The following is a 24,850-nucleotide window of genomic DNA, read 5'->3' on the forward strand; positions in this document are numbered from 1 at the left end:
CAGGAGTTATAATGTACACAGAATCACAGATTTGGAGGTGAGCCTTGCAGCGATGGCGTTTGGCACCACCAGATGAGGGCTCCTGGGTGTTTCTATCTCCTTCAGGGTCAGGATTTGGGATACTTCCTCCTTGTTTTTGGCCGTCACCATATCTGGCAGTCTGATTTCATACTTGGCAGGTATGTCATGTGTATTGATGTAAAAAATGGCATAATATGATGACTGTCTTTAGTCCCAATTTGCTATTAAAATGCAAATATATATTGGGCAGAAAAAACACTTAGCATTGTTTTATAAGCATTTTGTCGCCACTTAAGTACAATCTGCCAAGAATAGGTTAACCTTGCCAAACCATGCACTCAAATTCCCAACATACCTCATTTACCTGATGATAGGGAGCTGGTGTTGCATCCAGCAAATCAAACATGTGTATTCAATATCCCCATTACAGCAGCTGTCTGCTTCTAATCTATAAGTGTTGCATTCTCTCTTCACTATGTGAGCAAGACATTGAAATAGGGAAACTGGGTCAAAGACTAAACACTTTCAGAGCGCTGATCAAACAGTTATTTGCCAAAACATCTACAGGGTTCAGAGGGGACTAATGTTCATCAAAATAACTGCGAGCTAAAAAGTGCTCAGAGCTCTGAGCCAAATTTTGGTCAAATATTAAACACCGTCAGAGGTCAGAGCAACTATTAAAGAAAACATTCTATGGGGCATAATTACAAGCCCCTATCGCCACCCCAAAGTCACTTTCCACTACCTTTTGGTGGCGATATGAGCTTTGCCTTATTTACAAGACAGTGTTAAGACACTTAATGTGGCTTAACGCTGCCTTGTAAATAAGGCGTCCTTGCATGCTGTACTTAGTGTGAAAGGGGAGGGCAATAGGTGTTGCTGTGGGCGTTCCACTCCAACGCCCATTGACTTTGACGCTGTCCCATATTTACAAGTGTGGCGTAAATAATATTAAGAGCAGAAAAAACCTGACCTTAACAGGTAGCAATAAGGAGAAATGTTTAATTTCTCCTAATTTTTTCTGTTTCTATGTGTGCTGCGTTGCAAGGCACATATAGAAACAGCAAAAAGCCATTGATTGTTATTTATGTGCAGGGAGGTGTCCCTTCTTCCACATAAACAATCATTTGAAAAAATAACGTTTCCCAACATCTACGTGTGCCGTATTAAGTAGCACACATTGAAGTTGCAAAACGCCATTTACCGATCCTTTATGTGCAGGAAGGGACACATTCTTGCACATAAATAATCATTCCCCTCAATGCAGCCACCCTTGCACAATAGGCAGCTAAATGTAACATCAGTGCAGGGGGAAACACAAGGCTGCACCATATTCTTGTAAATATAATGCAGCCCTGCCTTTCCAAAGTGACGGAGCATTGTGTCAGCCTTCTTGGCCTAATGGCACGCTTCCCCACTTTCCTGTAAATATGCCCCTTAGAGTGCTAAAGCTGCGCTCAAAACTCTGTTACTGCAAAAGGAGAAAATATTAAGAAACAGAACACAAAAGCACAATACATATGAACGTTGAATGACACAGCAATACAGTTACTACTGAACCCTTCATAAAGCTAATTCTATGACAAGAGTAATCTATTAATCAATATTTTATGAAGGAATAAATGCCTGTGGCCAAAATTGTCTTCCAAAGACAACAAATAAATGAAGCAATGAATAAATAAATGTATAAATGACAGCATCACAATAGCACAGACCAATGTTGATTCCGTACTTTTATATGGTCATGAAATATTGGTGGCTCAAAGCATTCCTAAAAACATTGGAGTGATCAAGACAACAATGTGGAAGAAGAGCTGCATCTAACCTTGGCATTCCACATTGGAGAGGAAAAACAAGTCTTTATGAAAAAGTCTTGCTTTTTTACAATGACCTTATTGAGTACCATTCAAATAAGATCTGGATATTGAGGAATCTTGGCACTGATCTTCTTGAATGGCAGAAGAGGATAATCAAGTATAGGTTATTCAGTGTCTTGCAATGTTTGAGACCTGTGAAGAAATGAAGTGATGTCTGAAACCCTTGGCACACCAAGAAACTAGGGGCCAGATGTAGGTCGCCAATTACCGGTCGGTAACGGTCGATTTCGGCCGTTACCGACCGGTAATTGGGTTTTGAGATGTAGGGGCCCTGATTTTACAGAATCGGTAAATTTACTGATTCGATAAAACCCAGATGTAGGTAGCACTGTTTACAGTGCTGCAGGCCTTCAGAATTCGGTATTTTACCACCCAATCCAATTGGGTGGTAAAATACCGAATTCAGGTGTACATGCACTTCTGCGCATGTACACCTGTACCATGTGACACACAGACATGCCCTTAGGGCATGTATGTGTGCCACATGGCACACAAGCCTGTACTTGGGGTGCTAGAGGGTGTCAAAGTGACACCCCCTGCACCCTTGCAGGATTCGGTATTTACCGATTCGGTAAATACTGAATCGTATTTCCCTTTGATTCCTATGGGCTTCATGGCCCATAGGAATCAATGGGCAATACCGATTCGGTATTTACCGAATCGGTAAATACCGAATCATACAGATTCAGTAATTCTTAAATTAGAATTACCTACATCTGCCCCCTTCCTATTTACCAACTCTTAAATACTGAATCGGTAAAATTCGGTATTTAAGAGTCAGTAAATAGAAATTACCTACATCTGGCCCTAGGTGCCTCTTCACTGGCTAGGTCAGCTTTATTGGAGTCAAGGTTTTGCAAAAACAAGTGAATGAAGAAAAACATTCATGTGTCTAACTCCAAGAAAGGGTAACTCAAAAGTTCTCCTGTTTTTTCTGCTGCTTTCCTTGATATGGGGAGCTAAAGAAATGTGTTTTTCTCCCCACTGAAGGGTAAAATCTAGTCTGTCTTTCAGATTGACCGACAATATGCAAGAAAACCCCATTAAAATTCATTGTATATAAATAACCCTAAAAAATTCTCAAAACTTGCCCTGAGTGTACGTTTTGCTGGGTCAATGAGCTAGGAAAGTGTGGCTAGTGGCAGCATTATTCTGGTGAATGTATACTGCTTAATAGTGATGGTCCTGTTTTTTTTGAGGATAAAATTAACGTATATGGAGAGTTTGCTCACGATTTATATGTCAAGAGGATTTCAACTCTATTGCAGATTTGGGGCAAGACAGATCCATTACCCAGGCTTGAATTCTGTTGCATGTGTTGTCAGTCTCTCGCAGTTTCTATAGCTACTTGAGATCCACAATGAGTGGTCATTTCTACATCCTTGTCTGAATCAATTGAAATTTTACTCCATGATGCATCAAACCATCCAGACTTGATTGGGTGCTCATTGTCACTGGAGCTAATCAATATCTTTGAATTTGCTGCAATATTGTGAAGAAGAGTATCTAATCATTGACTATTTGTGGAGTTTTGTCATTTTGAGATATTTATGCTTTAAAAGTACAGCACTAATTAACGTAATCTTCTTTAAAGAACATGGGAACATATATATTTGTACGTTGATATCAGTAATGGGTAATTCTACTAATGAGCCATCACTTAGGAGGTTATATACATCAGGGTATTGTATTGAAAACATGCTTTTGAGGCAATAGCCTAAGTGAAAGGCCCAGGAATCATATTACCAGGGAAATTATAAAAGAGATATATGGGTGGAAATTAAGAAAAATATCAAGGCGTTCAGGGATGATCGCAGGTGGGAAGATAGCTATGCTAAACTATAAAGTTGCAGTTAGGGGATTGGGAGAAGGTGAGAGACCTGACAGCACCTTGGCATGTCTACTGAAAAATCAGCAGGAATCCATTGATCAATAGGACAAAAATTACAGGGAGCTGGTGGTATGACAGAGACATTAACTTGAGCTTCAGGTTCACTTCATGCTTTAACGCACTGTGCTCTATCTTATCTAATGAATCCAAAGATCAAATACCAGGCTACATAAATTTAGGTGGCGCTTCCCGAGATTGAAAGCAGGTTCAGTAAATTTTCCATTGACTACTGGGAAGATAGAGAAGACAATTACAGACTATATGATATAAAAGGCTGCAGATGCAGGTAGATTAACAGTTCATGCTACAAACTGTGCAATTAAATAATAGTCTCACGTTTTCTAGTAATTTCAAAGAAAACTTATGGTAGAAGGACGCTGCCCCAATCAACTTGACAGAAGCTAACTACACTCCTCTTACAATCAATCAAACCACTAAATGAATCCAGCTTTGAGAGGCCTCTTTCAAGGATTAATTTTGAATGTAAAATTCTGTCCAGGAGTCCATCCTACAGACTACTCCATTTGTTGACTGTGCTAGTTAGGGTGGCTTTGGATCAGGCAGGATTCACCCTTAGAAAGCGCACTGTGTCTAACCTCATGAGAATGTTCACAACAATATACCAAGTAAGTGTACATCTTGAGGCGGTATTGTCCACGCTAGATGCACAGTCATTGTAGTGTCCTTTTCTCATGAAAGAGTTAAGAAGAATGGTTGTTGGGAGCTATGTGTTTCTTTAAACAGGCTGATGTATCTATTCAGCTTGTAAGATATTACCAAAAATTAGGCTATCAGATACAACTTTGCCGTCTAGGGAGACAATGTAGTAAACTAAAAGCACAGGGTTGTCCTTTTCCCCCTTTACTGGGCCCCACTCATAGAGGTTTTGGCCTGAAAATTACAAGTGATAAAAGGGATCAGAGGTGTCTAGTGGCAAAGATTCAATACAAATGTGTTATATGTTAGTAAATGATATAATGTTGTTTGTCAAAAATGAAAGTTGAACATTTGGCCATTGGTGGAGGAGTTTGCCAGATTTGTGGTTTGCCGATCAAATAAAAAGTTGCAACCCCTAAATGGAGTAAAGCTGCTTGCCTGGAGCTGCATTTGATCGACCATTCTACTTTGGTGCTATCCTAAGGATAGAAAACTATTTTCAACACTCATCTCTAGTGATGAGCTCCTGATTCTGTGCTCTGCAGATGAAACAGGGCCTGATCGCCCCAGTAAAACAGATAGGAGTCAGAAAGTGCTTTGGTTCCTGACCCTCCCTAGGGCTTGAGGTGGTGGTGGCCATCTTGCAGGGTGGAGGCACTGCAGCGCTAGTGGCACCCAAGAGATTGCCCTTCTCCTGAGCATTGCCGGCTATGAATCAATCAATGCAATGTCATGGATCCAGGGCCTACGCACCAGCCCACTGCCTTTGTGGTGTGGTGACAGAGGGTAATCTTCAATTTGCAGAACCAACTGCAACTGAAGTACCCTTATTCCAACATTTGACTTTCTGACCCTGAATATTGCAATAGGGTCAACTTCCTATCTATAATTTACAGTTATACTATTTAAGTAGAGGCGTGCATTTTGCATTTCTACAGTAGATGCATTTGGTAAAGTGGGCAAATAAAAATCATTAATAAATGGAAGTCAATAGCATAACTTTCTCTTATGCTATAGGAATGCTTCTAAGGGTCAGACCTGGAGTCTATCTCTGCTCCATCGATATAATGATAGATCAGGAAGTTGGATACACAATAGAGATTGGTAAACCAGTTGGTTAGCCAATTGCATCTTCCTGCTTTACACCTGTCATCCTTCTGGTTAAACTCATCACTAAACTGTCTTTGGAGTTACTAGTTAGTGTCCACGATATGTGGATGTGACTTTCACCATATCCCAGACATTACGATGGACAGGCCTTTTCTTCCACACCCAGGTTAACCCAAGTGAACTTAGTATCTGGTTTTAAGGAATGGCTGTGCAGTGAGGTCTGAATGATTCCACAATAGACTCACACTCCCTAGATGGAGAGTTTTCCTAATATTCACCCTCACAGGACTTGACATAGCCTTTACCACACACCACATGACTGGATGATTCCATACTGTGAAATAACTAAGAAGTAGGTTAGTAAGTTTGTAGATTTATATAGCATGGCTTATCACCTGTGAGGGTATGCATGTGCTGTCCATGGGCACGGGGAGATTTGCAAAGAATCATAGGACATTACGCCAATGCCGAGACTCGAACCTGGTTCTCCAGGTCCCAAGTCAGCAGCTCTAGCCACTGCACCACATCCTCTCTGAGGATGGCACTGTTTGATCACTCTTGGTTACTACTGGTGGTGTGGGATCCCCACTTTTTTTTTGTTGCAGTTTTATATTGCACAAACATCGACCTGAAGGCACTGGAGCACGTTACATGAGTACCAGTTACATTGCACATGGTCACATTTATTTTTCTTGGTTTAGGGGCTGGGAGATTAAGTGATTTGCCCAGAATCACAGGATTTTGTGCCGATGCCGAGGCTCAAACCTGGTTCCCCAGTTCCAAAGTTAGCCGTTCGGGTTGTTACGCCACATCCTCTCTGCAATTCATCCATTTGCTAATATTACAAGACCATGGGCCAGATGCAGGTGGCCATTTAGCGGCCGGTAACGGCCGATTTCGGCCGATACCGACCGGTAAATGGGTTTTTGGGATGTAGGGGGCCAATTTTACCGCATCGGTAAATTTACCGAATCTGTATTTTTACCGATTCGGTAACTACTAGATGTAGGTGGGACTCTTCTGAGTCCCAAAGGCCTTTCAGATTCGGTATTTTACCACCCAATCCAATTGGGTGGTAAAATACCGAATCCAGGTGTGCATGCACATGTGTGCATGCACACCTATGCCATGTGACAGACAGACATGCCCTTAGAGCATGTCTGTGTGCCACATGGCACACATGCCTGTATTTGGGGTGCTAGAGGGTGTCAAAGTGACACCCCCTGCACCCTTGCTGGAATCGGTATTTACCAAATCGGATTAGTTGGAAGACCCCATAACAGATGATCTCCCTTCAGAATATCATTGTGCTTTTTGAGATATTGTTTGTGCCCTGCTTGCTGGAGCTATTTAAGTTCTTTTTTTATTTTATTTTATTTATTTATTGGCATTTCAACAACATACAATCAAGGAGCACAATATTGGCACATACAGGACAATAATATCACAATAACTCTTTGTCTTGGACTCAGTAATCAGTAAATATTACTTTACCCCCCACCCGGACAGTGTTGTAATCACATATATAATACACTTCTTCTTCCGGACACCGTCAGTGCTCCCCGCAGCTAACCCTAGCTCAGCAGCGAAAGTCTCATGTTCAGTCAACCAGGGTCTCCACGTCAGTACGTGGTGATGCGTCCTCTCATGCACCCTCCGTCTCCAAAACTAAGGGAGTCCTTCCCTGATCACCCTCACCTTGTACAGTCCTCCTCTCCAGGTACAGCGCCCAGTAGTTTTTAGGGCGGTTACAGGGTGGAAGCAGCTCACAATACTGTTCCGTTTGCGTGCAGCAATTTAACACGTCATTAGACCAACGAGCAAGCGTCGGAGTCGGTCCTCGCATCCAGGTGTGCGCGACGCAACGTTTGGCAACTAAAAAGGCCATATCCACTAGCCTCCGTCTCGCCGGCGCTATATCTGTAGAATGCCCCAGTAAGGCCAATAACGGAGATGGGATCAGTGACAGATCAGTGACTCTATTGACCTCGTCATATACCACACGCCAGAAGTCTGCAACCTTCGGACACAGCCAGGCAAGATGCAAAAATCGGCCCTACACCTCCCACAACTAGGGCTCTCTCGTAAGCCGTACCTGAACAAATGCTCAGGGGTGTAACAAACCCTATTAAGGAATTAAAGTGCAGCAGCCAGTGGCGGCCGTTAAGGGACACCTGCTTGACATTAGCACAGCAGTATTTCCACTTGTCCTCAGGAAAGTCAATGGCTAAATCAGTCTGCCAAGCTAATCGTGGCTTAGTATAATTCGTGATTAATTTAGCCGGTGTCTTAGCAGTAACTACATAGTCATATGACAAGACCGTTTGGGGCTCTGTCATCTCATCACCAAGCAGCTCCTTCAAGGCATGTCGCACCCTATGAAATTGAAAGCGTGGGAAAAACAGGGTTCCAACGCCGTCCCTCGGGTTCAGATCGTCCCAGTTGCAAGCTCTATTATTCACGAAGAGGTCGCCCATGTCGACGAGGTTCAAGTCAGCCAGGGCAGACAACACACCTTTATCCCTGCAAGGGCTAAGCCACGAGCACCAGGCCAATTATGCAGCCGGGACATACAGCAGCGAGCGAGTCTGAGCGTCCATAAGATGATGCCAGGCATGCGTCACTACGTTCAGAGAGTCTATGATGCCTGTCTGATGATCTCTAGGTCGGGATAGCAGCGCCGGCAACGGAGTCGGGTGGCCACTATCGCTTCAATCCGCAGGTGCGGCACATTAGCCGGGCCGTGTATCCAGCCATACGCATGCGCGTCCTGAGCAGCTCAATAGTATAGCTCCAGGTCCGGAGCATGTAGACCGACCTCCTCGTATGGGCGGATGAGGATGTCCCATGCTACCCTGGGTTGTTTCCCAGCCCACACCAGACGGAGCACCAGAGCATGTAGCTGTCTAAAGAATGCTCCCGATAAGACCATAGGGATATTACTAAAGAGGAATAAAAAGCAGAGGAGGACTATAATTTTCAGTAATGATATGGGGCCTATCAAGGACAAAGGAAGTCCTATCTATTTATTCACGTCATCCTCTAGTTTAGAGAAAGCCACCCCGTAAGTCTCCCTGAGGACCACTTCCGAATCCGTGTGCAGCTTGATACCCAAATAGGGGACCGAGTCAGTAATACACTGAATGGGGTAGTCCGAATTGACTCTCCTGGTGACAGGGGTAAGAGGGAACATTATGGTCTTGCCCCAGTTCACATTGATCCCCGAAAGCGAGCTAAACAGTACCACTTCTCTTAGCACCGTCGGAAGGTTGTCCTCCGGTTGTCGTACATATAGCAAAGTGGACACTATCAAGTTGTACGTGGGGAATCGGACACCACGGTGACTGTGGTATTCGCGCAAAGCGCAGGCTAGAGGTTCCTCCACTAAGGCGTACCAAAGAGGGGAAAGGTGGCAGCCCTGTCTGGTACCGCGTTCAATAGAAAAGGGCTCGGCCGTGAGCGAGCCTATGCGGACCCTTGCCATTGGGGAGGCATAAAGCCCCCCAATGGCAAGGGGCTGTATAAAAAGTTCACCCACCTCCATGCGATGCAGCACCAGGTGGAGGAAAGGCCACTCGACAGAGTTGAAGGCCTTTTCCTTGTCCAGGAAAACCGCTACAGCAGGCAAATCCTGGCGCATGTGCTGAAAGGCCGCAAACACAGTCGGTATGTTATAGGTCAGATTATGGTTGGGGACAAAGCCCACCTGCTTAGGGGCTACAAGCTTTGGGATCAATGGGCTGAGGCGGTTGGCAATAATTTTCGCAAATATCTTTGCGCCAACGTTAAGCAGCGACAGCGGCCAATAGGAAGCGCAGTCGTCAGGGGGCTTCCCGGTTTAAGTATGGCTACAATAATAGCTTCCCGCATCATTGGTGGCATTTCCTCCGCTTCTGCCATCTGCTGAAAAAGCATCAACAACTTCTCAGAATATGTTTTGTAAAAAGAGGCCGGGAAGCCATCACTGCCTGGGGCACTGCCAGCCTTTATTGAGGACAATGCCCATACAACCTTTTCCCTCTCAAACGGACGAACCAGAAACTCCCGATGCATATTAGTCAGCCCTAGTAACTGTATATGTGTTAAATAGTCTAAAATACGTTCCTCCAGAGCCGGCCCCCTGGAGGCGTATAGCGCTGCAAAATAATCCCGAAAACGGGCCGCCACCTGTGCATCAGACAGTTCCTCTCCAGTGTGCGAGGATCTCAGTGCCGGGCGTCGCCACGCAGTGTCTGCGCTGTTTCGCAATGCGCGCCAACACCTCCCCTGAGCGCTCCCCCTCGCTATACGACCTGGCAATGGCATATTTCCCCAGGTGCTTCACCTCTGCATCCGCCTCCTCGTGATATTCGCGAATCGTTTGAGCCAAGTCGCGAGTCAGCTCTGCTCCTGAGTCCTTCAATCTACGCGCTTCAATATCTTTTAGCCTATTCTCCAGAAGGGAAAGGCGATCACGTATTGATTTGAGGACGCCCGCATGCTTAGAGATAGCAAGTCCGCACATACAAGCTTTAAAGGCTTCCCACACCATAAGGAAGAAGTCCACCAAGCCCTCGTTCTTGTCAAAGAACTCTTCGGCAGCAGTCGCCAATTCCGCGCGAAAGGCAACGTCCAGCAGCGCGTATGGAGGGAGACGTCAGATAAAGGGAGGGGGCCGTCGCACCAGAGTTCTAATGGTAACAAGCACCGGGGAATGGTCACAATATGTACGGGGCAGCGTCATGCACAACTGTACCATAAAGAGGAGGAGTGAGGTTAGTAACCAGTAATCAATACGTGTGTGGATGTTATGCTGTGCTGAATAGTGAGTGTACCCCCCCTGTGTGGGGTATCTAGTCCTCCACACGTCTTGTAGTCCCAGTCGTGTCATCTCTGCGTCAGGAACTCGGGCTGAGGCCGAAGGACGACGGTCGGGCCGTCTGACCGGTCCATAAAATAAAACATAACATAGCGCAAGTGAGTCTCCTGAAGTAGTGCAATATCAATCGCATGTCTCGAGAGATATTGAAGAACTTGCCTGGCCTTCCTATGGTCATTCAGTCCCGCACGTTCCATGTCAGAAGAGTAATGGTATCGGTTTCATGTGTTTGCTGTGTCATGTCAGGGTGCATAGTGAATGTAAGTAGTCGGATAAGATCGTCCAATCCATTGGTCCACGTGTCCATCGTGTCGTGCTCTCACCAATAAAACTCCAGTCCAAACAAACAACAACTATACAACCCTCCCCTTCCGCAATCAGCAACAAAGAGTGAACATGTGACTCCACCCAAACCCCCACCCACGCCTGCCCCTCCCCAACAAGGCCGCGTCCTAGCTCCCCACCCAGCCTATACCCTACCATTGCCCCCCCTGAACTCCAAATCCACTCTCCCCACCCTTCCCCCCCTCCCGCCTCCTCCAAAACCAACACAAATCGCACTTTCCAAAGCAAAGCAAAGCAGAAAAAAGGGGGGCTGCCAGACTACAGGGAGCCGAACTGGGAATAGTGTACCACACACAGGAGCTTAGGTAGCCTGCTCACAGTATGTCTATAACAATATCCTGTAGTGAAGCTGACTGCATCGCCCCGCCCCCCGCCCCTAGAAAAAAGAAAAAATGAAATGCAATAACAAGTGCCCTCCTAAATAATAATAAGTCCCCTATGGCAAAGAGGGACATCAACTCTGTGTAGGGGATCATGCCGCCCCCACACTACAACAACTGTTACCTTCATCGACTATACCCAGTGTAACCTGTCACATGTAAAAATCTACTCGTACTGCTCTTGTGCAGGCCCAAATGCGTTATTACAATATGACCACTTGGCTCTAAGCGGTATGTACCTAAAACATAGTGGGACACGGGGCAGTGAGTGCGATATTGTAGATATTATGTCAATCTGAAAACATCCCTCCCCCACCCGCATATCCCGTCCCACCTCCAGCCCACATTAGCCGGTCATCTAAATTCAAATTCAAGGCCCATCAGAGACAGCAGCCCAACATAGATGCAGCAATGACAGTGGTCAGAAACTGGGTCTCACTGAGTCACAGTTTCTCAGGGCATCAACACCTCACCCAGTCGCAGTTCAAAAACTCAGTCTTGTTCTTACAGTGAACCACCGGAAGCCTCATCAGGTCGACCGTCCTCCAAGGGCTGCTGCGAGTCTCTGCGCCTGGTCTTCATGGCCTTCTGTAGTGCTTTTGGGTCCGTGAAGATCGTAGACCGTACCTGCATGTTGATCTTCAGCTTAGCTGGGTATAGCATGGCATAATCCACTCCAAGGTCGCAAAGTTGCCGCTTCACCGGCACAAACTGGCGTCGCGCTTCCTGCACCCTCGCCGTAAAGTCTGGGAATAAAGAGAGCGTGCTGCCCTCGTAGGTCAATGGTTGTTTCTCCCTAGCTAGCTTCAGCGCATTATCGCGGTCTCTATAATTAAGGAGCTTGGCCACTATGGGAAGGGGAGGGGCCCCCGGTTTTGGTCTCGGGCCCAATGTACGGTGCGCTCTTTCAACGACAAACATCCCTGAGAATGCTGTATCCCCCAGCAGCTTTTACAGTAGAGCTTCAACGAATAGTTCCATGTTACCCGTCTGCGTACTTTCCGGAAGGCCCGTAATGCGTATGTTGCATCTACGGGACCGCGCCTCTAAGTCTTCGGCCTTGTCCTGCAAGAGCTGGATCACCTTACCAAGCTGCTTGTGCTCGGAGTCCAAGGTTGTCTGCACCTCCTCCACCTCACCTATGCATCGCTCTGACATGCCTATGCGCTCGGCGTGTTTGTCGAGCCGCTCCGCCATCCGATCCATGCAATACATGAGGGCGTCCATCTTGGACCCCAATGAGGCAATGCCACCCTGCAAATTCTTTTCCATGGCTAGCAGTATGCATCAAATGTCAGGCTCCGTCGCATCACCATCCGCTCCACGGGGGGGTCCGTAGATTTGGTCTTCTTGTTTTCGAATGTCAATTTAGGTTGCGAGCGGTCCGGACATCCCATGTGGGCACCGCCGTACACTGCCTCAGCCAGGTCCTGGCTTCTGAATCGACTAGAGCCCTCCAAAAATCAAAAACAGGGCAGTCCCAGTGTCAGTGTACAGCGCAATTTAGGTTGTAGAAGAAGCGCCAAAGGGTCACAGCCTCCCAATCTAGGCTTGCAAATTCGCACCTCCAGTCACTTGAGGCTGGCACAGGGCTGCGCCTTCCGTGACCAACACGTCAGGGGAACAGGTACCAACAAGTGCTAGACAGGCTAGCCGAATAGGGGCCCACACCGCACCGCAAGCGGCCCAATCTCGCTCTCCGTGCGCAGCTCCCACTGCACACCCGGGCGGGCGGCGGCTCCGGAACTTCCGATCCCACTCAGCCGAGAGTATGCCTTTTTGCCAGGCGCCGCTTGTACCTGAGGCCTAGCACACCAGGGCCATGTGGGGGGGGGGGGGATGCCAATCACTCCCCACAGAGGTACGCCGTTTCTGCACCCTCATTTACCTCAATCAACAACCGCAGGCCCCCGCCTCGGTGCCAGCGGAGAGGTGAGGGGGGGTAATGGGGGGGGGTCACAGGCCCCCAGTTGATGACTCTGCCCCCACGGCGCCAGACGAGAACACCGAGCACAGTCTCCTCGATGGCCCAGGGGGAGACAGGGAGATGTCAGGCAACCCGGGTCCGCCTACTCGCACCCCGGGCGGCAGCAGATCCAAAGACCCAAGTAAGCCGGGCGCTCGAGTATGTAGCTGCAGCCGCGGCCGCCACAGATCACACTATGCGGCGCGGCATACTCAGCGCGGCTCCCTCCGCTCACCGCCCCTCGCTGGTATAGAGTCATCCAGGTCTCTCTACAGCCCCAGTGCAGAGGCGCCGGCGTGTGAGCAGAGCAGGTCCCCGCCAGTACGGAGCGTTACCAAGGGCGGCAGCAACTCTAGTGGCGGTGCTCCGCAGGCCGCACCGCCGCTCTTCGCGTCTCCAGGCCAGGCAGCCCAGCGTAACGCTCCTCGCCAACTCTGGCGAGCGCTATTTGCCCAGTAGGTGCCCCTGCCATTCCGGAGCACCAGGACAGCTTTCCAGGTCTCAGAGGGCACTGTTATTCGCAGGATAGTTATCAGGATCGGTTTCCAGGCCGAGGAGCTAAAGGCTCAGGCAGCCATCCTCGTTGCTGGCTAGCTCCACCCCTGAGCTATTTAAGTTCTTGCTTGAAATTGACCATCACCCAACCCGGCCCAGGGTGCTGTAGTGATGGTGGTTCATAAGTCCGATTGTACCTTACTGAATAGGTCTTTGTATCATCCCTCACCTACGCTAAATAAAGATGAGTGCTAGATACTTGCAAAAATAATAGCCACCAGGCTGATGAGGGTCTTCCCATATATGACCCAGCCAGATCAGATTTGTTTTATCCCAAGTCTCACCACATTGCTTAACTTGAGAAGCATGTTTCATGTCATTCATGGCCTACCATAGGAGAGTTGGATGACCTCAATGGCTTGGCTTTGTTAGACACAAAAAAGTCTATAGAAACATCGGCAAGGGTTCGTAGAGCCCAAGTAATTTCTAATAGTTGGCAGTGTGCCACTGTACCCATCAAGGATGCCCAGTCTTCCTTCTTCTATTGGCATGGACCATGGAATCTGTTGCATGTAGAGTGGATCTCCCTTTTATCCCACATTATCTCGCCATACGTGGATGACATCCTCAGTACCTGAGGGACCTCATATATGGCCTGTATCCTTAGTTTAATATATTTGAAGATTTTCCCTAGTTGTCTGGTCTTAAAGTTAACTAGAACAAATAGCGCATGTTCCTCTTAAACATGAGTACTCAGCAAAGCCATGCTTGTCTTCTGACACCAGATTGATTGGTACAGTATTAAATTCTACCACAAATGTTGAAATTGTATGAATGGATATCATTCTGGAGATACACGTCACTCTCAATTGAAAGGCCTTGGCACTGTTAAAGATGCTGGTACATCTGCACTTATTGCATTACTTTGCAAACCTTGTAACAGTCCGGCAAGATTTTATTTAGAACTTTATGATCCCTACTGATTTAATATGGGGTTTAGGCAGGAAAAGAGTCTCCTTTGGGAAATGCTCAGAATGCCACTCAGGTAGTGTGGGCAGAGAGTTCCAAACATTAAATATTATTCCTGGCCGCACTTCTACAGGCTCTACAAGTTATAACATGCTGGCATGACCAAGCCACAACCAAAGATACAAGATACCCAGATAGGGCTCTTGACTGAGACTTGGCTGACGCAGGATTCCGTTGCAGAATCATAGTTGGCACTTCCTCAAGGTAACATTATGAATCAACTTAATAGAACCGGCAATAGAGGTGGAGGCATTGCATTAATCCATAAGGAGCTTTATTCATGCAGCTTGAAGAAGGAGGACATTCCTGAGTGCGAAAGCGCACTCTTTAAAATTACCCTAAACCACGATTTCACAGTCTCTGGATTGCTCATTTATCGCCCACCAGTGCCATCTAAAGACTTTAGAGAAGAATTAGCCAACAAGGTCACTCTACTCGCCTTTAAAGCAGCACATTTTACCATTTTAGGAGATCTTAATTTACAATTAGAAGATAGCTGCAAGACAGGCATTGCTAATTTTTTAGCTGATCTAGAGGCCTGCCAGTTGACCTAGTGTGTCTCTAACAGTACATATGTAGCAGGTCATTTGTTGGACCCTATATTTTCCATTTTAGGCTCCATAACAGCTGCGTCCCCGATTCCCATGGCGTGGACAGATCACTTCCTTGTCCCTTTCTCTATTCGTTGGCAAGGTAAACCAGCACAGAATTGTTCATTGTTGGTATTAAAACGACCCTGGCATAAACTAGATATTAACAAATTCTCGGATTTACTGTTAAGCCATAAACCTCAGGTACCATCCAATTTAGAATCAGCTAATACACTTTTTCAGGATTGGCTGACCCAAGCTCTGGACAGCTGTGTTCCTGTTGAACTTGCTCGAAAAACAAAAGAGGACAATCCAATCCTTGGTTTAATGAATCTTTGAGTAAAGCAAAAAAAAAATTGTAAACTACTGGAGCGGGCCTGGGGGCGCGCTTACGATACAGAAGCCAAAAATAAATACTGCAAATCAATTAAGACATACCATAAACTGGTCCTGGTGAGCCAGAGCAGAGTACATCGCTAATAAAATCTTAGTGAGTAATAATCCCCCTAAAACGATTTCTCCCTTCTTAAGGTCATGAAATGTTCCAGCCCGAAAGCTGATTCACCTATCACCTCAAACAATCAGTGTGACGAATTGGCAGGATATTTTGTGCACAAGATGGAGAAAAGTTACAATAGCTTCCCTTTGATCACTGTTAATTCTGACCTGGGGGAAAGGCATGAGGATAGTGGACCTAATATGGAGAACAATACATTGTGTTCCTTTCCCTCAGTATCCCTAACTGAGATTGAGTCCCTTTGCCTGAAAATCAAATCAGGCTCTTCAGTTGACTCTTTCAGACCAGCTCGGTTTCGTCAATTTCCCAACATCATTTTACCAGTGACCAGGGAACTGATTAATCTGTCTCTGTCCTCAGCATCTTACCATCAGCCTGGAAGCATGCTAAAGTAACTCCTCTTTTAAAGAGACCATCTTTAGAACCATCTGAACCGGGTAATTACCGCCCCATCTCTCAGCTTTCATTCCTGGCTAAAGCCACAGAATGACATGTAAATACTATTCTTACAGAGTTTGTAGAGCAAAATGAAATTTTGGCTGCCTCGCAAAACGGCTTCAGATCCCACCACAGCACCGAATCTGCTCTGGTGGCGGTGATCGAGGAAATTCGCAGCAGCATGGACGAGGGAAATTCCGCGGCCTCAATTCTTCTTGATTTAAGTGCCGCTTTTGTACTGTATACCATGAGATATTACTACGCAGGCTACAGGAGATAGGGATTGGGGGTCTGGCCTTGGCCTGGTTTCGATCTTTCTTGAAGGATAGAACCTTCTAGGTCACTGTGCCACCTTTCCACTCCCAGGAGTATGCCATCAAACACGGTGTGCCACAGGGTTCGATACTGAGCCTCATGCTCTTTAATATCTATGTACAACCCATGGCAGTAGCAGCTAGAAGCAGAGGGTTGTCATTGGTATTCTATGCCGATGACACCCAACTAGTTATCGCTTTTTCTAAGAAATGCAAAAATAACCTCGTCAAATTTAAGGAGGACATGCTGGTGATCGCTGACTGGATGACAGCAAACTGCTTGCAGTTAAACGCAAGCAAGTCAGAAATACCTGTGCTTGGGAGAGATAGCGACATGTGGTCAGAGCAATGGTGGCCAGACAAATTAAAACCTGAACTCTTACCAAAGGAGGCTGTTAAGAACCTGGGATTTTGGATTGATAGAATCTCTCCTTTGACACTCAATCCAAGTCAGTCGCAGGGACTTGTTTCGGACTTCTGAGAGTGTTAAAACCTTTGCTTGTTTTTTTTTTACCCTAATATTCCTCAGACCATCCTGCAGGCCACGATCTTATCCAGGCTAGATTATGGAAACTCCTTATATTTAGGTGCAAACAAATCCTGTATTCAACGCCTTCAAAGAATACAAAATGCGGCAGCTCGGACTCTGTTGACTCTCCCGAAATTATGTTCAGTGTCTAAGCTTTTACCTAAGTTACACTGGCTACCAGTAGATAGAAGAATTCAGTTCAAGACACTCTGTGTAGCTCATAAAATCTTGACCCAACAAGCACCTCTGGTTCTAACCAACATGCTAGTGCTGTATGTTCCGAGTCGACTCCTGCGTTCAACTGACCAAGGGCTGGCTTGTATCCCCCGAGTTCAAAGAGCCAGAGCTGGTGGTCTCTCTTTTAAGGTTTTTGGCGGCCAAACTTTGGAACTCTCTTCCATTTTCTATTAGAGGAGGCCAGAACCACCTGGCATTCCATAAAGCCATTAAGACCTGGCTTTTCCCGGCGTAACTCTCATTCCTTTTCTGGACCGTCTCTAGTCACTTACACCTGGGTAGCGCTGGGATGCCCCATTGCTGGGGTAGCTATGCACTGTACAAATCCGTAAATAAATACATAAAAATAAATAAATAACACAGGACTCCCTTACGGCACCTGAAGGGAAAATAGTAAAAGACAGACACTGCAAAAGTTACAACTTACAGCATGTTGAACACGATGAATGTAGGACATACAGGAGGCAGAAAGGTAATTGCCATAACACTGCCCTTGTTGTGTTTTCCAGTATGTAGATTAACAGGTCAGAGGACTGGCAAGACACTTTGGTCTGCTGTTGGAATAGTGACTGTTTTGAATCTGATTGATGCTGGTTCCCTACTTGGTTTTGGTATACATATAACCTTGCTTTGACACAATCCCTATTCTGTAGTCACCTGATCATACTGGTGTGCCACACCTGGGAATGTAAATATTTAGAGCCTCCCACCCACAGAGTCCTGTGAATGCTCCTGGTGCTGGGTAGTGGGGGAAAGGCTGTGAGTTGTACACACCCCATGAAGCTTGGGCAATGTTGCAGTAGATGAGGTGGGGACAATGTGGGAGACTGACATAGGCAGTGACCTCTCTGATAAGGATTGGGACAATGCAAAGGAACATATTGCCTCAGTGTTGGAGCTCCTAAAATTTAACAAACTAGACCAAACATATCTGGCACTTAAGCAGGTAGGTTGAGAATATATCTGAATGTGAATTGGGGGGTACCCTGAGTTTAAGGTGCATTCTTTGGTAGGCCAGGCCCACTAAGCTTTCTACTGGTTTACTGAGGGAAATAAATCCCTACAGCTGAATGTGGAGGTGCACTGGCTGTACAGACAGTGCAGGAGGCATCTATCTTGTGAAGGCCATGTAGATAAACCCGTAGGGTATAGTTGGGTATACTTTTTGCAGACTAGTGACTATTGTAATCAAATGAGATAATAGGTATATGCCCTCCAGTTGTTCAGAGTTGGATTGGCTTTACAGGCAAATTGGAGGTCTGGTTGGCTGGCCTGGGTGGGCCAGTTCGAAAGGACTAGTGTGTGGGCTGTTTTTTGGACCAGTGGGCCATGAGGGGAACAAAAAGCAGCCACGCGCTTGTAATCTAAACTGGCCCACTTGGCAGTGCTAGACTGTCCAAAAGGTCAGTCCACCACTGTTTTGTTGCCATCGCAACCCGTGCCTGGTTTGCAAGTTCAATGCAATTAACTGCATGTACAGTTGAAGTGAAAGTATTTCATTTTCAGAAGCATTATTCACCCAAATCATAAAAGAAGAATGTACCTTTCCAAGTGAATTTTCAAATGTAAAATGCTTCATAATTCATGTTGCTGGCCTAGTTGCGAGGAGGCTCGGACAAGGCTTATTATCAGGGGCATGGGAACGCTTGGCAGAGATGCAGTGCTGCTCTGTTTCTGGAGCAGGACCCTGGCAGCAGGTCACAAATCACTGCTGTCAGGCTTTTCCTGCTGTTGTTTTACTTTAAAATAAACACATTCTATGTATTTATATTTAGACAATAATTTAAAAAAAACATAAAAGTGGCATGTTGTCATTAACTCTGTCATTTCAGATGTCATCAGTGATGTAATATGTGAAGTGATAAGCCATGCATGGTGAGGGAGTGAGTTATAGTTCCTTGAATTAACTATAATTGGTAAATTTCAGGGGTTTTAAATGTAATTTTTTAAACAGACATTTTCACCTAACTATAATGCCACGTTAACCTGTGTTTTTGCAATAAAGTTATAGGGTATTTAACCAGGGCCCGCTCTAGGCTCATAGTGGCCCTGGGCAGGGAGCATTGGTACAGGGCCGCGGAAGAGGGGGTCGGGTGGGGCGGAGTGCCAAGGCCAGTGAAGAGGCGGGGGGGAACAGAGCTGGAGGCCGCCAAATCCCTGCCAGGGGCCGCCACGCACATATGTATCCATCCTCAGAGGATTATTATATTAAGGATATATATTGGCATGGTGGCCCCTGGGGTTTGGTGGCCCTGTGCAGGTGCACAGCTTGCACATGCCTAAGGCCACCCCTGATTTAACGTAATGTAATGTAAGTAATGTTCTATTGCCATACCTAAGTAATCCTACCCCGGTCTGTGTGTGGAGTGGGGGTGGATGCTGGCCCTGGCCTTTAGCTAACTTCTGCACCGAGTGGGTTGCCAATCCCATTCTGCACAACCTTTCTCTTCATTTTGCAGCCAGCCAATCACATCCTGTGGTTCAGAAGGACTGATCTCGATCCCGTGGATGAAGCCTAACAGTATACTTGATTTGCCGTTTAGTACCTCAGTCCTCTGTAGCACCACAAGTCTTTCATCAATGCACATTTTTGGTTCACTTTGACCCCAGAGGTGTTCCCTCATGGACCCCCAACACTCAGGCCAGGGTGTCAGAGTACCCCTAACTTGTACTACATCACTGTGTATCCATACATTTGTACGCTTAATATCTCTAAAAAGACTGAATGACAAACAGCATTTGCAATGCAATAGGTCTTGCATTTACGTGAGTTTAAGCTACTGGCATTGTAAATGACAATTCGTTTTAGTTATGTTTTTAAAAACAAAAACATAAATAAAAAGCATTTACAATGTCAACAGCTCAAACGCGCGTAAAAGCGAGACCTATCACATTACAAATACTTGTTTCTTATAATGTTAGATCCCCAGGTGAGGGGCACCCAGGGTGTCCAGGGAGAGGCAGATGGTGTGACATCAGTGCCCTCCCCACGAGAAGCTCTGTGTGGGAAGTTAAAAGGCAAGGGTTCCTACTATGGCAGAGGTGTTCGTGCCAGTGCTGGTAAGTGGAGGTGAACCTTGATGGGAGCCCCTGCAGTGCACCAGATGAAGTCACTAAGCCTCTGGTTCCCGATGGACCTGATACAACGCTGGTTCCAGTTCCGCCGAGGTGCTTGTGGCAATCACGGTAAAAATGCTGTGTGTGGCACCAGCCATGTGCAGTATCATGCAAACCTGCTCCCAACGCCGGTCTCAGTTGGTTCCCCCGGCCTCATGTCATGTGGCTACCTCCAATCTGCCGGGGATTGTTGTCCCCCCTGCAGCCATCAACATTGACACTGACTCTCTGAAGTTGAGGGCACTGCTGGTGCAGTCCACTAGCTGCAAGCGATGAGAAGGGGGGTAGGGCAGGGTGATGTCAGGCCCTTCTGTCTGGACCGCTCATTCCCCAGTGTCAGGAGGTCGCCGCAGCCGCCATGTTAAGGCCGTGACCAGCATACGCTTACTGTATATAGCAAGTTGTGAAAGGAGGCAGCATCTGAAGGAGGTCGGGTCAGTTCCCGACAGTCACCAGCAAGAGCCCCAGCAGTGGGTGGTCAAATGCGGGACCCGTGGAGCACTCCAACCAGACCCTGCAATATTGAAACAACAGAGTTCCGAGTAAACGCTGTTACTTGGCCACCCTTAATATTGTTTTAATAGCATCATTCAGTGAAAACGTTTCTGTAATATAAACATTAACTTTATATGCAGCAATGGCTTTTCCCCCCACACCAGAATTAAGACTTTTGAGGGGGCTCATTATCTGAGATATTTCTAGTAAGTGTATCGAGGTCAGAACAATGCGATTCCCAACATCAGTAAACATGCGTTGCCGTTTGCAATATATGCACAAGAACAAAATCATGGGAACAGAAAACAAGCGCAGCCGCAAAGTGAAAACGACTGTGCTGTGTTTCATTAGGTACATGATCCACAACAACAAGGAAGGAATGCAGCTGCCGCAAAGAGCGCCGCTGCTTGCTCTTGACACTAAAACGCTATCGGAGTTAACATTTAGAGAAAAAGGTGGGACATATACCCGCCTTTGGCCATTTGCGTGCTTTCATTATTGAAAGCCGCGCGCAAAGGCCAATGGAATGTGTGGGAGTTGCCAAACCCACGAGGAGAAGTTTCGGGGAAGTTTGGAGTGCTCACAAGAAGCCGCCAATAGAGTAGCGCATGTGCGCTGCGCTAGGCTTGACCTAAAAAGAACGTTTTTTGGGTAAAGATTTAACTTTCTGCCAAATTTCGTGTAATTATTTTCAATAGTTTTCGCCTGTAGCATTGTCTAAATTCCTATGAGAAACTGCATGGGGAAAATGTGTTTTGGGTTCCCCACTTTTTCTCATCCCCCATTTGACAGATCACCCTGAAACCTTCTAGGAAAATACTGAGGTGGCTGAATTTTTTGAAGAAAGTTTTGTGAAGATTTGTTAAATGCTGACAACGTTGTTAGCAAACTAAACAAGCATTTACAATGCAACGGTTTCGCCTTTGACAAAGTTAGAGCCCATGCATCCTTCCTCACACCCATGCATCCACAACCCTGCGCATCACTCCCTGCGCACATCCCCTGCAACCACCCCCGGTCAAGTGCCCCGGTGTACATCACGGACAGATGCCACCACCACCCATGGCCCCACCCTCGGACCCCCCAACAAACTCTCTCTTACCTCAGGGCCGGAGACACCTGCAGGGCAAAGAGAGACATTAGAGGGTGGGGAGTGAGAGTTGTCGGGTGAGAGGGACCGAAGCCCCTCAGGATAGAAGGCGTGTGGAACGAGATGGGGTGTTTGAAGAGAGAGGGGGACCCCGTCAGCAGTTAGTTTCCTCGGGGCGGGGGTTGGGGCCCGGCTCGAACACCAGCAGGGGAGGATGGGTACAGGGGCTGATGGGCACCGCTCGGGTCTGGTGAGGGGGCGTGCAGACGCGGGGGGCACAGAGCTCTTCAGGACCTCTTTTCTTATCACGGTGCTGGAAGAGAGAGTGGGGGCCGGCGTCCTGTAGTCCAGGGGGCGGGGGGGGGGGCTCAGTGTCCGTGCACTCCACTCTGCGTGTGCTGCTGACCAGCCTTTACAGTGCTGTCAGCGCGCGACTTACACAGCTGCTAAAATGCATGTTTTTAATTTTACCGGCCTTGCTGCCCTTTGCACCCAAGAAGGCATTGCTGGGGCGGACTCCCGTGAAACTGCACGCAGAGGGCCCTCCAGTAAGGAGTAAAAACTGCTAGGACCCTGGGCGAGGAACTCCAGAAGAGAACAAACTGTAGCTCTCCCCTGCTCCGACACATTACATTGCAGCTGTAGCCGTCCACTCTCCGTCCTGCCAGCGAGACGCAAAGCTAGCCGGCGAGGCTCTCAGCTTTGAGACGCACTCCCAGGCACAAGGTTTCGCATGATTGAGAGTGGGGGGCAGGAAGAGGGCACTCCTCACCGGCCCAAACACATTGCAGTCTCTTTGTCTGCAGCCATCAGAGACAGTGCCTCGCGCACGCGTTACAAAGGACAGAAATCTGAGGGTGCTTTTCACTGATAACCTCCTTTTTTCCAGCTCAAGAACGATTTCACAATTGCTTTTACATTGTCTGCTTGTTGAGGGAATGGTTCTGCTGTTAAGAGAACCTCAGACATGACCTTGACCTTTGCAGTGGATTTCTGCAGGTACCCCAGCTTACAATCAGCAACAAAGCGAACAACTGACCCCCACTAAGAATTCATTGGTATTACGTGAATAAGCACCCCGTTTTGACAACTAATTGGTTAAATCCAGATAAAAAAAATACCCACACTGCTTTCAAACTCTTAGATCTGGCACTGCCTGCAGTTCTCGCAATTCGATTCCAGTGGATTTCCTCTCGTGGCTACAAGTCTCAAATTTCCCAGGTCTATGCGAGATACTTTAAGTCTCAAGTCCCTAAAGTAATCAACAAAAAAAGACCAAGTATCAGAACGCCAAAGAAAAAAAAAACGTTGTGAAAGTTTTTCCAGCATGGGCCTCAAACTGAGCGGCAGCTGGTAGACAAGCAACGGCCGGTTATTGGGAGAGATGGACTGGCGAGGGGAGTCAGCAACGAATGGGTGCCCCCAAAGGTGGCGGGGTGAGAGGGAAGGGGCGAGGGCTGTCACGGAGTGTATACTACATGCGGGTAGTAGGCCATATGGTAGTGAGACGTACAATCCCCCCTCACCCCCCAAAAAAGCCATGGACCCTTGCCTGCTCCTCACCTGGAAACGCAGTCTGCCCTTGTCGGGGGAGGCGGTGGTTTCCTGCTGCCCGGGCTCTGCTGCTGCGTCCCCTTCGGCTTTCTGTTCTGGCTTCTTCTCTTCCTCCAAGCTAGCCTCCTCCTGCCGGTCTGCGCGGCCTCCCTCCACGGGGCTACCCTTCTCCTCTGCGGGCTGCGCCCCCGAGCTCTCCCCGCTCTCGGGTTTCCCCTCTCCGCCGCCCTTGGCCTCCGCGTCCTCTTCCTCCGTGAAGGTGGGGAGCCTGCGGGAAGCGACGGGCGAGTACACCGCGGCGGTCCGGGGGAAGCGTACGGTCTTGGGGGGCGAGGAGGCCGGGGTCCCGTCGGGCTCCTGCGGAGCCTGTCACCACCCGCCCCGCCTCCGGCGGGACAGGGTACGGGGCCCCAGCGAGCACTGCACCGAGGCGTCCTGCCGGGGGTTCACCTGCACCCCCACATCGCGGGTGTTGGCCTTGCGCAGGCGCGGGGTCAGGTTGGGGTTCACCTGGGACAGGATGGCCTTGAGCTGCGCGCGCTGGTAGTTGTCGAAGTACTCTCCGGTGTCCGCGTAGGAGGTGAGGTAACCCCGCTGCCTCCAGCCGCCGCCCTTGCCTTTGGGGTTCAGATACCTGTAGTTGTACGGCGTGTAGGCCGAGTACATGTAGCTGTCCATTGCCTCGTCCGATATCGTAGCCATAGTGTCTGGCCCCGAGCCCGCCCCTGAGGCCTAATTAAATAAGGGCGGCAGGTGAAGTCTGCAAACGGCTCAATTAAGACATGGAATTGGAGTTTGGCAACCCCACCTGCAGAGACAGACCCCAGACTCGCCATAAGCGCATAGCAGAGCTTATAGTGGATAATACAAACTTGTTTTAGCCCAAATCTATATTTAAAGTCTGCAAAATGTCTCCCTTAGCTGAACCCGCGCGCCTTAATTGAAGTAGTGCAGTGCTTATTTTAACTTTACACGGGAGGCAACTTTGTCTCATGAAATTTATCTCTCTAAACACATTTTGCCTTAAGGTTTCTAGTGGCTCAGCAATGCACCTAATTGATAGGGCTACAGTATGTTACGTTAAAATATAGTGAATTATTATTTTCTTTAAATGGATCTATGTTGTCCTGATTTTCCTATGGTGCCCGCTGTCGTTGTTTATTGTTAGAATAGAACTTTGAAATTAATTAAAGATTACAGGTGCCTAGTTCGAACATAATTTTAGTTGTGTAGAGACAGGCCACTATTGCTAAATTATAATCGTGATAGCAGAGTTCTTAAGTTTTAAGTCCATGCGTTAGTAGTTAACTCAGTCCATGCGTTTTCTTTGCATTGTGGGA

At 47.4% G+C, this 24,850-nt stretch overlaps 1 pseudogene; it reads right to left on the reverse strand.

The window, feature by feature from the left end:
* Nucleotides 1-21,964: 21,964 nt before the first annotated feature.
* LOC147725525 (zygote arrest protein 1.L pseudogene) lies at nucleotides 21,965-24,212 on the reverse strand (annotated as a pseudogene).
* Between the last annotated feature and the right edge of the window lie 638 nt (nucleotides 24,213-24,850).

This window comes from Lissotriton vulgaris, chromosome 3_2, assembly GCF_964263255.1.
Source record: "Lissotriton vulgaris chromosome 3_2, aLisVul1.2, whole genome shotgun sequence".
NCBI classification, from domain to species: domain Eukaryota; kingdom Metazoa; phylum Chordata; class Amphibia; order Caudata; family Salamandridae; genus Lissotriton; species Lissotriton vulgaris.